Source organism: Anthonomus grandis, chromosome 1 (assembly GCF_022605725.1).
Source record: "Anthonomus grandis grandis chromosome 1, icAntGran1.3, whole genome shotgun sequence".
Taxonomy (NCBI): Eukaryota; Metazoa; Arthropoda; class Insecta; order Coleoptera; family Curculionidae; genus Anthonomus; species Anthonomus grandis.
This window is the reverse complement of record NC_065546.1, coordinates 41,192,780-41,209,386: the sequence shown is the minus strand read 5'-3', so window position 1 is coordinate 41,209,386 and position 16,607 is coordinate 41,192,780. Positions and strand designations below refer to the sequence as shown.

The following is a 16,607-nucleotide window of genomic DNA, read 5'->3' as shown; positions in this document are numbered from 1 at the left end:
AGACTATCTGTAACGTAAGAAAATGCGATTTTGATTTTGCTTGAAGACTAGCAATGGACATGCACTTAAGTGAATTCGGAAGTTCATTATACAACGAAACAGCATTAAAAAGAAAACATGGGTGAAGAAAGGCAGAATGAAAACGAGGAGCCGATAATTTACTTATACATCTTAGAATGATGTTGTGCTAATCTCTTCGAAAACTGAATTTTTCACGAAGGTAAGCAGGGGAGGACGTAGCAAATAAATGACATCGAAAGTAGAAAAAGCAGAAAAATCCTTGTTTCGTTACATTCCAAGCTAACTTATCTCCGGAAACCGTTTTGCCATATTTAATAAAATAACTATATATGATTTATTTAAATATTTAGGAGAAAGATTTTTTATTTTGTTGCAGAAGACCTATGTCAAACACAAAAATTGATTTGGGAGTATTACGATAGGACTAGTTATTATTCCCAGAATTTGGATAGCTATGGCATGCATTACTTTTACTACAATAAGTATCCTTATCATTATTATCATCAGCATCTGCAACGAAAAGGAAAATTAGAAGATAATTTTTTTTAGTATTAGCTATTTATGACTTCAAATAATGCCTACAGTCGAGGGCTCAACCCGATTGAACTTTATTTCCAAATTAATGATGTTCATTACTACTAGATATGCTATATACTGATAAGCCATTATATATCTTTAACTAATAATAATATTGACAAGCAATTTTATAAGAAATATATTCTCGTAAATTTATTTGTTTGACTTGACTGGAACGATATATATTTTATATTATTTTACAAGTTATTGATTAATGTAATTTAAAAATTAAAAGTAGATATATGTGAAAAATTTTTACCAAAGCTACATATTTGAGTCCATATACAATTTGTAATTTAAACGAAATATATTTTTCTTATGGCATGAAATTAAAAAAAAAAAAACTATATCTATAAGAAAGCATGTATGAAAAAAAAACAATTTATATTTTTGCAAATTAGACTAAAAAATCAAAAAGACATGTTACGAAACTTGTTGCATTGGCAGTGTAAGCACCTGTAATTATTGGTTACGTAACAACAGGATAAGAAATACAAAAAACTTAAAAAATATGTTCTTACTGTATTTAAAAGTAAAAACTAATACAAAACAAATTTTGAAAACTTTTATTAAGCAAATTTTAAACCTGATACTGCAAACTGCACTTAACTAGTTAAGATGTAAAATTCTCTATACAGCGACTGTTCAACTGCAATTTATCGATGAAGCTAAGCACGCGCTAGACAAATCAACAGACTTTTCGGTTGAAATGCTGTAATTAAGCAGTCAGTTGTATAGGTTAAGTTATAAGCATTGAGAGCGAAAATATATAGGAAATGTAACTTGCGCATTTGTTTATGTTAGCTACTCTCGAACCAATGGTCAGACATGCGCCGGCATGACTCGCGGATTCTGTGTAAAGGATTATTACCGATAACTTTACCTTAGAGATACGTTTTACACGGCAGACGATCTTTTCCAAAATTTTCTATATTACACGTGTTTGACGTCGTGTATATAATTTTTTATTCCCCGTATAACAATTCTCTTGTATATAAAACGCCTCTAATACAGGTAAAACTGTAAAACGGCGCTTATTAAAACAGTTTTTTCCTTTCATCAAAGTTGTTACATAATTCATGAAATGACTGCGACTGAAAATTGTAAAGAAATTTCTCGAAATTCCTATTATGGTACATCCAAGTAGACTGGATATAAGGAGGCTTATCTCCGCGCTTCCCAAATGAGCTGACGCATACGCAAAATTAAACGATAAGTGAATTCGTTGAGTAGCCACTTCGGCGCTGTTGTTCAGAAGTGTCACTCTGATTGGCTACTCTGCACGTTGTTTTTATTTTCACTCGCCTCACTTGATGATTTCGTAAAAGAATTTTTGGTAAAAAATCGTTTTAAATTGATTTTCGATGCGAGCAAGGCGTTTTAACGTTCGCGGTTGCGCTATCGGCTCTCGTTCTGATCGGAAAAAAAGAAAAAAAGAGAAAAAAAAACGGTTTTAACTCTTTTTAAGACAGCACAGGTCAATATGAATATTTTTTTTTACTTCTTCATGTATTTTTCAAATTTTTGTTAACAATTTCACGAAATATAAAAAAAACCTAAATCACTGAAAAACACTGAACATATATTAAATTTATATAAAGTAACGAAGACGAACATTCGCAAAAAAAACCAAAATAGATGTTCTCTCTCCGCGGACCGATATTCAATGCCCGACCCTTTTCGCTATCTTTTTTGCCAGATGCTGTTGCTTTTTTTACAGGTGGCCGGGTGTGTCTTCGTAGTGCGTGGCGACTGATATAGGGCATATTTTGTCAACACAGCCCTTCCTGACATTTGCGTGTCCTCACGCTGGACAATCGAGCAGGCACCACAATTTTACACCTGTAATTGGCAAATACATAATATTTAGCTTTTGACAGGTTATCAGGGAATTAATTAAATATAAAATCATAACATTTTAATCGGGTAACGCAGTAGTCTCGATGTCCACCTAACCTAAATTAAATCAAGCAAATAGATAAAGATAAAGTAAATAGATAGATAAACAAAACAAATATATATAATACAATTGTTTGCAAACAAATAAAATATAAACGTGTAACAAAATAAACAGGTTATTCAAAAAAACAATACTTATGGGGTCCCAATTATTGGTGATGCACAGCACAGACCGGCGAAATGCCTGCATCATTACGATACAAATGTTCCTCCAAGTCAGAACTTGCGTGTGCATTTACCACCAGGAATGCATTCCACCCTTTTCTCTGATACGCTGCCCCACCAGAGAAAAGCCAGACCACAAGCCTGCCGAGTATCTTACTCGCTACCGATTCTTACTTGTACCTTACCCAAGGACGCATATTATCTACTACAGCCACACCAGAATACCTTATTCTTGATCGAGATGTACCTGGTATGTCTTCCACCTGTTATCGATCATTGTCCATTATCTTTGTGACCCTAAAAGGTCCTCGCCATTTTGGTAATAGCTTCCGGCTGTTACCAGTTGCTACTGAACTTATTATTTTTAACAAAACCAAATCTCCAATGTCCTATTTCACTGGATTCCACAACACATCTCTTGGTATCAAACCGACGTTTTTGATTTTCTTGATATCGACTTCAGCGAGCGATTTGCTCCCTCAAACCAGTAACATTTAGCACCTCACGTTCTTCTGCTTCTAACTGACCATTTCCAACTACACGGAAACCCATCAATACTTCACTGGGAGCAGCACCAAGGGACCGATTAAAAGTAACATTTTATCCGACTTGAATGTTACAAATATTTAAATCCCATTATTCATCATCATCAACATTAGCTCCCATTGCAGCAAGTAACTCAAGTATGGTCCTGTTATAGCGCTCCACCTGTCGATTTGCCCTTGGAACAGCTACAGCAGTCAGTTGGTGGTTAACACCTACTGAATTAACAAATTCAGCGAAAACAGATGACAGGTTCTACCTTGATCAGTTATTATCCGTCGGGGCACTCCAAAAATCTAAAACATATCTTTTAGAGATCTGTTAGTACATTTTGCTGAGGCGGTTTTAATAGAATATATCATAACAAATTTTGTAAATAAATCGACGATTACAATTATTTGTGTATTACCTTTCTTACTTTTAATAAATGGACCCAAGTGGTCTACATGAATGGTATGAAATGGTTTTGGTTCTTTAGGTATGCGATGGAGAAATCCAGGCTTTCTAACTCCTGGTGACCTAAAAAAATAAATAGTTTAATCAATTTCTTACATGTTTTAAAATAAATGGCCGCATGTTTTTAAACCAATATTTATTTGCAATTATTTCATAAGTTTTATCAAAACCGAAATGACCTGATTCATCATGAGCCATTTGCAAAATTTGAAAACGAACCATTTTTGGAACAAACCATCTTAACCCTTGCCCGGTAATTCTATAAACCTTTCCCCTTTTTAAAGCTTAATCGTTAAAAATATCTTTATTATTCCCTATTTCACCGGTTTCTAAAATCCGTTTTATACGTCTAATTTTGGAATCATTTTGCTGTGTAGCAAGCAACCAATCCTCCTCCTCTATTGTTACCATTAAATAAACTCTCTATTCCAATTTAGATTGCGACTAAGAGCATATTCATCACTCATTTGTTGATTATTTTTATGTTTAATTTCAAACTGATATTCGGTAAACTCTAACACCCACCTCCCAACTCGTGCATTCACTTCATGCTTTAAAAAGGTACTTCGGACCGCTGCACAATCTGTAAAAATAGTAACATTTCTGCGAAGTAAGTAGTGACGGAAACGTTTTACAGCTGTCACTACAGCTAACGCTTTCAGTTCAAACGAATGATAGTTTTGTTCAGTGGCACTCGTAGTTTTACTAAAGTAAGCTACTGCATATTCCTTCCCATCCTGTACCTGTATTAAAATCCCAGCTATATCTATTCGACTAGCGTCTGTGTATAACCGTGTTTCTAAATTAGGGTTAAATAATTTTAATATTGGTTTTGTTATAAAATATTGTCATAATTGTTTTTTCCCTTGTTTTTTCCCCCACAATACCCCTCATAATTAAATTAACTTTATCTTCGTCATTAAGAGGAATTTTTAGCTGTTGAATTAATGCTAATTTCTTACAGGTATATTCATATATAAAGTTTCACCAAATACCGGAACACAAGCCATCATATTTTGCATACTTTTAAATAAATTTCTTTTAGGTTTAAAATTTTGTAATAACATATCACGCCATTCTGGCCATTTAAACATACGCGTAAGTAAGCCTCTATACCATATTTCAGCCGGCCCTCTTAATTTACTAAGAGCAAAAAAGCAAACAGTTTTATCGTCCCATTCATGCATAATTGCATATTTATCAACAGAATCTATCCAGTCACTAATATTATTTATTAACGGATTTTTGAATAATATTATTGCTAGATGACATACTTATAGTACCAGCAGGCCTACCGTGTTTTGACAACAATTGGTCAATTCCCTAAACAATTGTTGTCCCCAGTTGGTCCCGAGACTCAACCTGCCGATCCATCACATTCCTGACGTCGCCGATGACATTTATCGCTTTTAGATTGAGTACGTGATGATCTCGACCTTGACCTTTCCCTGAAACTTCCTAAGTCACGATAGGGCTCCATTGCGCTTACGCAATGGAGCCCTATCTTATTAAGGATAAGGATTAGGATTGGGATTAAACTTATACCACTTCGTCGGCTGATTCTTAAATCATTTCGATTTTCCTTCCCAGTCCTATGATTTTGATGACCATACTCGAAACGATCGTCACGCCGACATGACATGGTTTTTGTAAAAAAGTAACGAAGACAAACATTCGCAAGAAAAACCAAAATAGATGTTCTCTCTCTGCGGACCGATATTCAATACCCTTTTTGGCTATCTTTTTTGCCAGATGTTGCTTTTTTTACAGGTGGCCGTAGAAGACACACTAGCACACACTTTCTAGTGCATAGCGACTGATATAGACAGGGCATATTTTGTCAACATTTTATATATCAAAAACTGTTTCGCATCCATTACGTTTTTTTTCGTCTGTGCAGGATGGAAATAGATTTCGAAAGTGGCGAGATACACTGCCACCAACAGCGCTGATGTGGCAGCTTTCTGAAACTAGTTTTTGTAAATTTTTGGGTACACACGTTTAGCATACAATCAGTCTCCTTATCTCTTGGGTGGGTTTGGGTAGGTCTCTTTGGGTACATCGGTTGAGGTCCTGCGGGCTCCGGGAATTAGTCCGGGCTGCTCCCACCTCTCCTGCTCTTTTTGCCGGTAATTGTTTTTATTTGTATGGAAAACTATGATGATCATATAAACATCGATTCCAAATGAATTCTACTTTACTCCGAATCAATGCTATTTGGAACATAACAAAGCATTTTCTTATAAATGCACTGATTTTACTATGATATTGGATGAGAAATTATGTATCATCCAGGTATATTCTCTGATTTTTTCCATTAAACTTACATCAGGCTTTTTCTATTTAGTCTGAAAAATTATTCATTACAGAGCCATGGAAAAACTAAGATTAGAAGTCAAGTTTTTATCCAAATTTCTAATATTATTTGTAAAAAAAATTGTTGATTTACTGTAACCATTGCAAAAGCTTGTCCAACCCTTCATAATTTTTTCCAAATTCTGAAAAAGTTTTGAAGGAAACACATGTAAGCCTTTATCATCTGCAGGCTTGTCACTCAAATGTTAAGACTTCATAAGAAAGCTATTGGCATTTGATATGAGTGATAAGACTTCAAGAGGTTTTGAATAATAATAATAATTGCTATGACCTAAGACTAAAAATAAAGAGTGAATACTCGCAAACTTCATAAATCTTTGAGTTTCGTGTAAATTTTATTTGAGCCCCTATGCTATTCACCCTAATTAATTTTAAATGCTATTAATTACTTACTCACTAATGAATACATATGCCGACACCTCAATTAATAAGCTTCTGATTTTATTTTGGACCTATATTTACGACGAAAAGTGAATATCAAATATTACAGTTAATTAGTATACATTTTTATATAGAACAAATTTGTTGAATGAATTTTAATTAAATTAAATTAAATTATTAATATTGCTTTATAAAGGGCCCTTGAAAAATATTTTAATAAAATATAAGCGAGCTTTTATATATTATTTTATGTGACTGGGTAAATTTTTAGTAAAAAATTTAGTTTTTTTTTCGGTTCGTAATAAATATATTTCCCTTTTTGTTTAAACAATATTATAAACAAAAGAAAAGTACTTTTGCTCTATAATGGCACATTCAATCGTTCAATTTATTCAATAATAATTAACATTCTGTTTACTGGACTGGTTCTTAATTCAAAGAAATTTGATATTTGTGTGTCTTGCTAATGTCATCTATTGCGTCTATTGCGACGTAGTAATGACGTTTATTGTCCTAGCGTGGATCACTGATATAACTCGCCCTTTTAGTTAGACTAAGAAATATCTTTTATATAAGACTTTTATTGGCATTTAACTCAAACTCTTCTTCTATAGGTTCTCCAACACCAGGTCTTCGTTTTGGTAGAAATTTTCTAAAATTCACAAAAAATGGAGTTCGATCTCTTGGAAATGATGAAGAAAAGAAAGAAAATCTAAATTTGAAACAATGCCAATTTTAAAACTTCTTCTTCTGCATTTACAATAAATATAGAGGACAATTAGAAAACCAATAAATATAAGTACAGTAAACCAATGGATATGCTTATTGTTGAATGGTTGCTGGATTATATTATCCAATTTTTCTGCATATTGATTCAATTTATATTGTGCTTTCATTAGTAATCAGTTTACTTGTTTTTAATGGTTTAAGATCTGGCATATAAGATTTATTTGGAAATTTTTCACAGCACTCATCACGGATGTTGACACTGCATGATAATTATAAGTTATTTTACTGCCTGTCTCAGTATTTTCTTTTAAGCGAACTCTTGTTGTACCAATAAATGCGTTATATTTAGGTTGCGATTTAAAAACAATTAAAAGTATTATTTTTAGTTATTTTGATCACAATGTCTCTTGACGAACACTTAATTGTTAATATTAATGAATCTGAGATTGTTCTACTAGTGGTATATTTAAAACAAAACCAACTTTAACATCTGCCGCCCTAGTAAAAAAAAAACAAGAAAAAGTGGAAGATTATTATTTTATAAAGCTTCAAAATTTGGAAAATTTTGCTAGATCACTTAACTAATTCAAAAGGTGTAATTATAGAGCTGTATAAAATTTTTAGGCGTGCAAAAGTAATTGCATTTAAAACATTGTCAAGTGTATTTTTAATAAAAGTATAGCTTTCCATTTGCAAGGTTCGAAAGAGAAATTTCAACTGCTTAGAAATGCATCATTTGCTAAATCATAAATTGACTTTTTAATTGCTGTTTATATCTTTATTGAATGTTTCTTCGTCCACTTGTAATTTTTAAATTGTTTTAATAAAGCATTTAATAACTGAAGAACTTTTAATTTACTTACAATTTTATATTCATATCTTGAAACTTTATTAATACAATAAATTGAAATATTCACCATCGGAAGCATACAAATGTATTTTCTTGTATTAGTCATAATTCCCAAATATTTTTCATTAACTGAATTTGAAATTTGATTGAAAAGACTAACATGGGTCTGAGCATCAATATGGAATGAACGACTATTTTAAAGGTGTCAAAAATATTATCAAGAATTTATTAATATTATCAATCGTATCTTTAATACGCTTGTCTTTAAAAAACAATAGGATTCCATTTATCATTAAATATTTTAATTGTTTCTTCTTCTTTATAATACACACCAATTGTATTATTAATAGGAGCTAAAATATATTGCGCTTGTACTACCACTAATATTAGTCCCAAGTATTTAGAAAAGAAAACTAAATCTTAGAACTGAATATTAGAATAAATATTTTCAAGATGAAATAGCATTCTATCGAAGTTAATTTTAGTTTTTTGTTTTGTTTAACCTAATTTAGAAGTTTTTTTCCTTTTTTTAATTTGATTTGTTTTTCTTTTATTTTGTTATAATTTGTTGGTCTGCTATGTATTTTTGGTAAACTGATATGGAAGCTAATACGGTTAAAAATGTTAATTTTGGGCATCTAAATGTCCGATCACTGTTTACAGGCTTTGATCATTTTGTAAATTTAATTACGTTAACCAATACTGACATTATGTGTATTTCTGAAAGCTGGCTGAGCGATTCTAAGGCTGATAATTTTCTGATCCCGAACTACAAATTATTTGTAAAGAATAGACGTGGTAGGGGTGGGGGCGTGGCTGTCTAAGTACGACAGATTTTTGAAAGCTCTTTAGTTTTTGCTGACATTGACTTTTCTGATGATTTAGAGTGTTTGTTTATTAAAGTAAATATAGGCAAAACAATTTTTTTTTGTTGGAACAGTCTATAGACCACCAAGGTCAGATTTAGAGCATTGTGTTGAATGTTTTGATGATATATTATCACATGCATGTCTACAGTATGAGAATATTATCATCCTAGGTGATGTTAATGTTACTCATTTTACAAATAATATTTTACTTGATTGTCTTACAGCTTATGATTTTACTCAGTTAATAAATGAGCCTACTCGTATTGGTGCTATGGCACAAACACTCATTGATGTTATCTATTTTAATAAACCCTCAAATGTTACCAGTACAGCAGTACTTAACGCTGATCTAATTAGTGACCATCAAGCTATATTTTGCAGTATCGAGATTGCGGCACAGAGTAGGGAGATAAAAACGAAACTCTATCGTAATTTTAAACATTTTTATAAAAATGATTTTTATAAGGACCTGAATAAAATTGCGTGGGATAATGTGTACTATATCAATAATCTAGACGAAAAAATTCAGTATCTTACTAGTAATATTTGCTCATTATTTGATAGACATGCACCCTTTACGACGCCAAAAATTTCTAAGCCTTATACCCCGTGGATAACTACAAATGTGCAGCTTTTTATAAAAGAAAAAAATAAGGCATTGTCAAGTTTTAAAAAATCTAAAAATTTGACTGATTGGGCATATTATAGACAGATGCGTAATCTTGTAGTGGGAATGATTAGGCGAGAAAAAAGAAATTATCTGCAATTTCATCAGAACATCAGAGATAGTAAACAGTTATGGAAAGCTATTAACAATCTAAGTCTAAAAAATGTCTCTAATCGTTCTATTCCTTTAAATCTCCCAGATCCAAACAAAATTAATGACTATTTTGCTTCAATTTATAGCCCGTTAGGTAGTTGCCCCGAAGAAGTTGCTAATTTTCAGAACAAACAGTTTAAGCATGATCTAAATTTTTCATTTCGATTAGCCAAAGTTGAGGAAATTTCTAAAATAGTCTTAAGCCTAAAATCAAATGCACACGGTTGTGATTCAATATCAGCGTTAATGTTGCAACACTGTATTCCAAAGCTATCTCCACATATTACGCATATTATAAACTGTTGCCTAGAAGCTGGGTACTTCCCGGGTATGTGGAAAATTTCTCTCTTAACACCTTTGGCTAAAATTAATAATCCAACTAATTTCAGCGACCTTAGACCAATTTCAATTATCCCGGTCATCGCTAAAGTTTTGGAAAAGTTTATGCAGCCGCACATTTATGACTTTCTCACCTCCAATAATATTATTCAGCTAAGCAATCTGGGTTTAGAAAACAACATAGCAAGACATCTGTCTTACTAAACGTTACCCAAGAGATAATTTCTGCAATGGATAAAGGTGACTCCACAGCACTTATAATGCTTGATTTTTCCAAAGCATTTGACACCTTGGATTATCATTTGCTTCTGGCAAAATTGGCTTATTATGGCTTTGATAATGTTTCCCAAATGTTTTTTAAATCCTACTTATCCAACAGAAGGCAAATGGTGGTCTTGGAAGATCAGACTTTTTCAAATATCAAATTTATAACATCTGGAGTACCTCAGGGATCTGTTTTGGGACATCTCTTATTTCTGATATATGTTTCTGATTTGTTTAAAGTTGTAAAATACTGCCAGATCCAGGGGTTCGCGGATGATATGCAAATTTATCATTCTTTTAAAGCTGAATCTGTATTGGAGGCATCAAATAAAATAAACGACGATCTTTCTAGAATTTCCTTCTTTTCCTCTCAAAATAATTTAAAACTCAATCCTTCAAAGTGTTATGTGCTTTACTTCTAAGAACAAAAAAAGAATAGCATTGGACGGTTTAAAGCTTTTTGTGGGAGGTAATCAGCTAAGTATGGTTAAATGTGCAAAAAATCTTGGATTGCTTTTGGATGATGAATTGCGCTTTAAGTTACACGTTTCTAATGTTATTAAAAAGTCATACTATTCTTTAAAGCCATTGTATGCAAACAGAAATATAATTAATTTTAAGGTAAGGAAAAAACTGTATGAGTCTTTAGTATTACCTATTATGAATTACTGCAATATTGTTTATTTTCCACATTTAGACAAAATCACTGCATACCGTTTGCAAAAGCTGCAAAATCAATGCTGCAGATTTATTTATGGACTGAGAAAGAATGATAGAATCTCTGCAAGGCTATGTGAACTTAGTTGGCTGCGCGTGGAAAATGTATTCTGTTTGCAATTGGCGGTTTTTGTGCATAGACTGCTAGCGTCGTCTACTCCTCCCTACCTCCGCAAAAAACTTACTTTTCGGAAAAATGTACATGAAGCAAATCTGAGATTTATAAATAAGTTCTCAATTCCTAGATATCGAACAGCCTTCTTTCGTCGTAGTTTTCTGTATAATGCTGTGGCAATTTACAATGACCTTGTTCCGAATCCTATAAAAGAAATGTCAGTAGCGGGTTTCAAGAAAAAACTAAAGCTGCATTTTTTAACAAAACAGAATAGCTTAATTGTCAGTAGGTATTTCTTATTTTATAATTTGGACCAATGGGTGTATATCTGTTTATTTTTATATTAATATTAGTGTTACCATTACAAATGTTAATTTTTTTCTTTCTGTTGTGCTATCTAAAATAATTTTGCTTACTTTTTATAAATAGGTTAAGTAGATTAGTCTTTGGCTAGACTTCGCCTATGTACACTATTGAAAAGTACAAATAAAGCCATTATTTATTTATCTATTTATTTATTTATTTGTTTCTGTAATACCAAAAGATGAAGTTACTCTTTTTATTAAGCCGGGCCAATTGTATTTTAATTTGATACGTCGATAGTTTTTATTAATATAACGAAGTAAATTAGTTTTACTTATATAATATTGATCTAAAATTATATGAATTTCGTCGTCATCAGCAAACACATAGCTTAATATATTGTTCTGCAAAAATAAGACAACAAATTTCTCAAATGGGTAATTCTAAATTATCTAGAACATAATATTTTGGGTAGTATTAAATTAATTTTTACTTTTGTCTCTGAAGTAGAAAAAACATTGGACTACTATTTTGGGATCAAAAGGTAAAAGTAAAATATTATGTTTACGATTTTATACCTATTTGATGTTAAAAATGTTGATTACATTTACATTGAAATTCGGTTGTTCTTCGTCTAGAAAGTCATCTAATTTTTGATCATGTAAATTTTCTAGCTCATTTTGTCTATAAATGGTTATGTATTTTACTTAATAATTCCTCATTTAAAATTTCATTTTTATAATAATCAATTATGTATTGAAATTTATATAGGTCAGTAAATAAATTATATTTTTGCGTTATCTGCGTACTAAAGTCATCACTTAATTCATTACTTTTATTTTCATTGACGTCATCACTTTTATTTTCATCCGGAGGTCTACCACAATAATTTCCTCTTAGGGTTGCATTTTTAGAATTATCATCACAATAGTTGTTTATTAAGACTGATATTTTATTATGTTAATTAATACAATCTCTAAAACGGATTATTTTAATGGGACACAATGCATCTGTATTCTTATTAATTTTATTGAGTTCGTGAATAATTGTATAATCGAATTATTCCAATTTTGAACGCCAACGATCTAACCTTAAGTGGGATCTTTAAATAAAAGCGAAACGACGATATGAAAGTAAATTTTCTACTAAATAATGATAACGGAAATGTTTTACTGCCCAAACAATTGAGGCGTGTTTTACAAAAAACACATATGTCCAAAATCCAAAATTTTCAGGAAATGAAAAAAACATTTTGTTTTAAAACAAATTCATTTCTTCATATTTTTTTACTAATTACAGCGTATATTAAGCTAATATACAAATACAAATCCTATCCTATTTAATAAATGTACTCACGTACATTTATTAAATCACTTATACTAGTTTTCCTTTTTTTTCAAAGCTTTAATTACAATAAATAAAATAATCCAAATACGACTTTAATTTTTAAAAGAACAATTTTTCTGTTTAATTGTAGGATATAATTATTACTACGGCTACTAGAATAATAATGGCGGTGACGCGGCAAACTTAAATACGATAGATAGTGCTGACGCGTCATTTAATGTCACATAGAGTTCCTGATGGCATTGTAGAAGAAACAACAACAAGCTTCTTATGTTTCATTAGAAAATACATTATGCTTGCTGAAATGGTCCTTTTTGCGTCTTGAGTAAATAAGGATAATTATGTCTTCTACTTGACTGCCCTGGCGTGGGTCACTGATATAACACAAATTAATTAATCAAATAGTCCCAAAAACTTAATTTTATCTAAGTTCAATATATTTACGTACTAAACTATGGTAAAAAATAACTTCTACCGGAATTATTATACATTTGGCACGCATCATTAGCAACCTAAATACTACTGTTTGGTCCCTAGCTCATTTCGCAAAACTTCAAAATGGCGGCGAGACGATATTTTGAAAAATTAAATTAAATAGAAAAGGGGGTCATGCGATACATCGTTTGAAAGATCCCACTGAACGCTTTAGGGGCTTAGAATATAATCTATAGCGAAATGGCAGCCTGTGAAAATATTATTTTTCGCATTTTTATTTTTTTACTACACCTGTTCAGGTGTAATTTTTTTGTAGGTGTGGTGTTGTTTGCACCATAATACTACACATCTATTATTATACAGTGCATCCCAAAAGTTATGTCTAAATTCATTTAAAATTCAGGGGTGTGCTCGAAAAAAAAACGCTAGGACCCGTCGATTTATATTTTAAGTTGCGCATTTTTGTACGTGAAGTTTGTATATACAGGGTAAATAAATTACGACCATAAACTTCATTTTTTCAAATGAAAGCACCTATTTCTATTTTATTTTTGAATTTGGCGTGGAATTCTACGTATGTTTCATGTATCATGTCCTATACCTAAAGTCAACAGTTATCGAAAAAAAGACGACCAAACAGTATTATTAAAGTTCACCTTACGAGTCACCTTATCTCTGAGAATTTTTATACAGAGCAAAATTCCATTCATTCATGTTTTTTTATTGTTGGCTGGTGATCGTGTATTTTCATAGAAACTGCATGATAGTTGTACACACAATATTATTTACCCTAACTATAATAGTTATAGTACCCACCAAACACTTAAACCATACATTGATAATTAAACATCTTTAATACTTTATTATAGCTATATTAGTTTATTATATATAATTTATTTTCACCAATTGAGTAGACTTGTAATTATATTCAGAATCTTGTTTTATTTTTTTAATTTCCTTTATTATTGATGGATTCATACTTTTGAAATTGGTTGTAATGAATTGATGTGGCGGTAAGAGTGAATATATACACAAATTGTTGTGATATATAATGTCTTTAGGTTAGTTATTTTTAAATATTAATATATAAATATTACATTAGTCTGATGCAGCCTTGGCTCTTTAAAGATGGCTTAAGTATATTTTATGTACCATACTAATTATTTTCAGTGCATTAGTATAAAAACCAGCCAAATCCAATATACCATATGTCAAAATAAGTTCTGCTAGCGATTTAGAGACAATTTCTGTACTTTATAAATATATAATCATCTAATCATCTCCATTTATGGACGTGTCTCAATAATATTGATATTAGTTTTGCGTATTTTGAGGCATATTTATTTGAAAAATTGATATTAAGTATGCTTTTTAGCATATATATTAAATTTTGACCTTCAAGGGTCAATTAGTTTTGGGATATCTTTGGCATATTCAAAATTATAGGTTTTGTTTCTTTTTCTTCTCTCTCACGTTTTATATTTCTACTGTCTTTCTGTAATCAAAATGTAATCAATTTATCTATCTCACTCTCACCACCTACATTAATTTTTTTTTTATATTTAGAATTACGGATAATTTTGCATCGAAAGAAATAAAGCTTTTCATAGTACATATAAACACTGAACCCATTCAAATTTAACTTAAAATACTTAAAAATGTTTAAAAAAAGTTTTAATATTTATTTTTAAGAGTTACATTTCAATCTAGAAAATATCACACGTGATTTATTTTTGATTACTTATATTGGATATTTCCAAAAATTGATGCATACAATATTGGTATTAAAAAGGTTTTAATTCATATATTAACATTTGTAATTTTTAAGGTTATGTGACACGTTTTTATAAATCCTACCTAAATAACATTTTGTATGCAAAGTCATTTTACAATTGTTTAATTAATTTGGCATGACAATAGGTTAAAAATTTAATTATAAACTAATACCTCATATAGCCTTCATAGTACATAACACCAAACCGTCTTTTCTAATTACTACAAACCTCTCTGTGGAAAATTCAGTTTTCTCGCCATTGTAAAATTAAAGTTAATTTTGGAGCAGCTGCAGCTGAATTAACCGCGAGATCATGGTGGACATAAATGTTATAAGTTGTAGCTACAAAATACACATGTCGACGTGTTGGTCTGCGCCCATACATTATGAAAACTACTTAGGGCTTACGGTGTTATACCTTATATGTTCGTCTAGTTTGTTCAAGTGTTTAACCGACGAAAGTGTCGCCCATAATTTATGACATTATGGCTCCCGGACAAAGTGAAAGAAAATATTTACTGAGGTCTAAGATTTTCACTTTATGAAGTATTTTGATTTTAATATTTGTTATGAAAGTATATTTTATTAAAAAGTACAGACTGTTTGCATTTGCATTTGCCAAGCTGATCTTTCTTAAGTTGTTTCCCTAAAATTTTCTTTTCGGAATTTTGAATATGAATCGTTAATTGGCTGAAATTACACTTTAAGTTTTGAGTATTATTTTTATAAATATTACTGCATAAATATATTAAAAAAATTAATCAAATTAATAGCAAAACAGTTAGCACATAGCCTCAACATTTAAATTTAATAACACTATTTAAAAATTCATTAAGGCAAAAGTTACTGCAATATAACCTTGCAATTGACATACTCAATATCAATGTGGCTTTTCCAAATAAGATGGGAAGAGTATGCCTAATTCAGCATACTCTTTTTTTAAATTATCTTCAAAAGTTCGCATCATAACCTAAAAAAAATGTAAAATGTATACTTAAATTCATTCAATAGATAAAAATAACCTTAAATATTACGCAGGAAGTAAACTTCAATACTATTTAAGGAGTGAAAAAAAAATCTGAAAATTAATTAAAAAATTCAAAACTTTAAATTGGGTCGAGAGGTTTATAGCATTGATTGAGAATATGGGAATGATGTTGAACCCATTATTCAATCAACGTTTATAGGTTAGGACGGGTTGGGCTTTTCACTGATAAATTCGCAACAACTACATATCGATGCTGTCAAGTAAAAACGGCACAAACATCATTTACCAAATTTTTCAGGAGACACTAAAAACTAAATATTTTATTTGTTTTAAAATTTTATACTTTTTTTACAAATTAAGGGGATAAATACGACTTATTATAATAAGGATTTCTTTTTTATTAAGTAAAAAGGTAAGTAAGTATAAGTATTTAGATTACGTTTCTCTTTTAAATTGGTTATTTCAGGTGATTTTTAGCTTGTTAGATTTCTTTTAACTTGGTTTGCTACTCTTTTCGCTTTTCGGGTTCATTTTTAATCTCTTGTATGTTCGGTGTATCTCGTAGAACTATTTTTTACAG

The 16,607-nt window shown here is 30.9% G+C and overlaps 1 protein-coding gene across 1 annotated transcript in view; it reads left to right on the top strand.

The window, feature by feature from the left end:
* Positions 1–16,607, top strand: part of LOC126742055 (5-oxoprolinase) — a 144,588-nt gene that overhangs the window by 72,212 nt on the left and 55,769 nt on the right. The gene's annotated exons all lie outside the window — the stretch shown is intronic.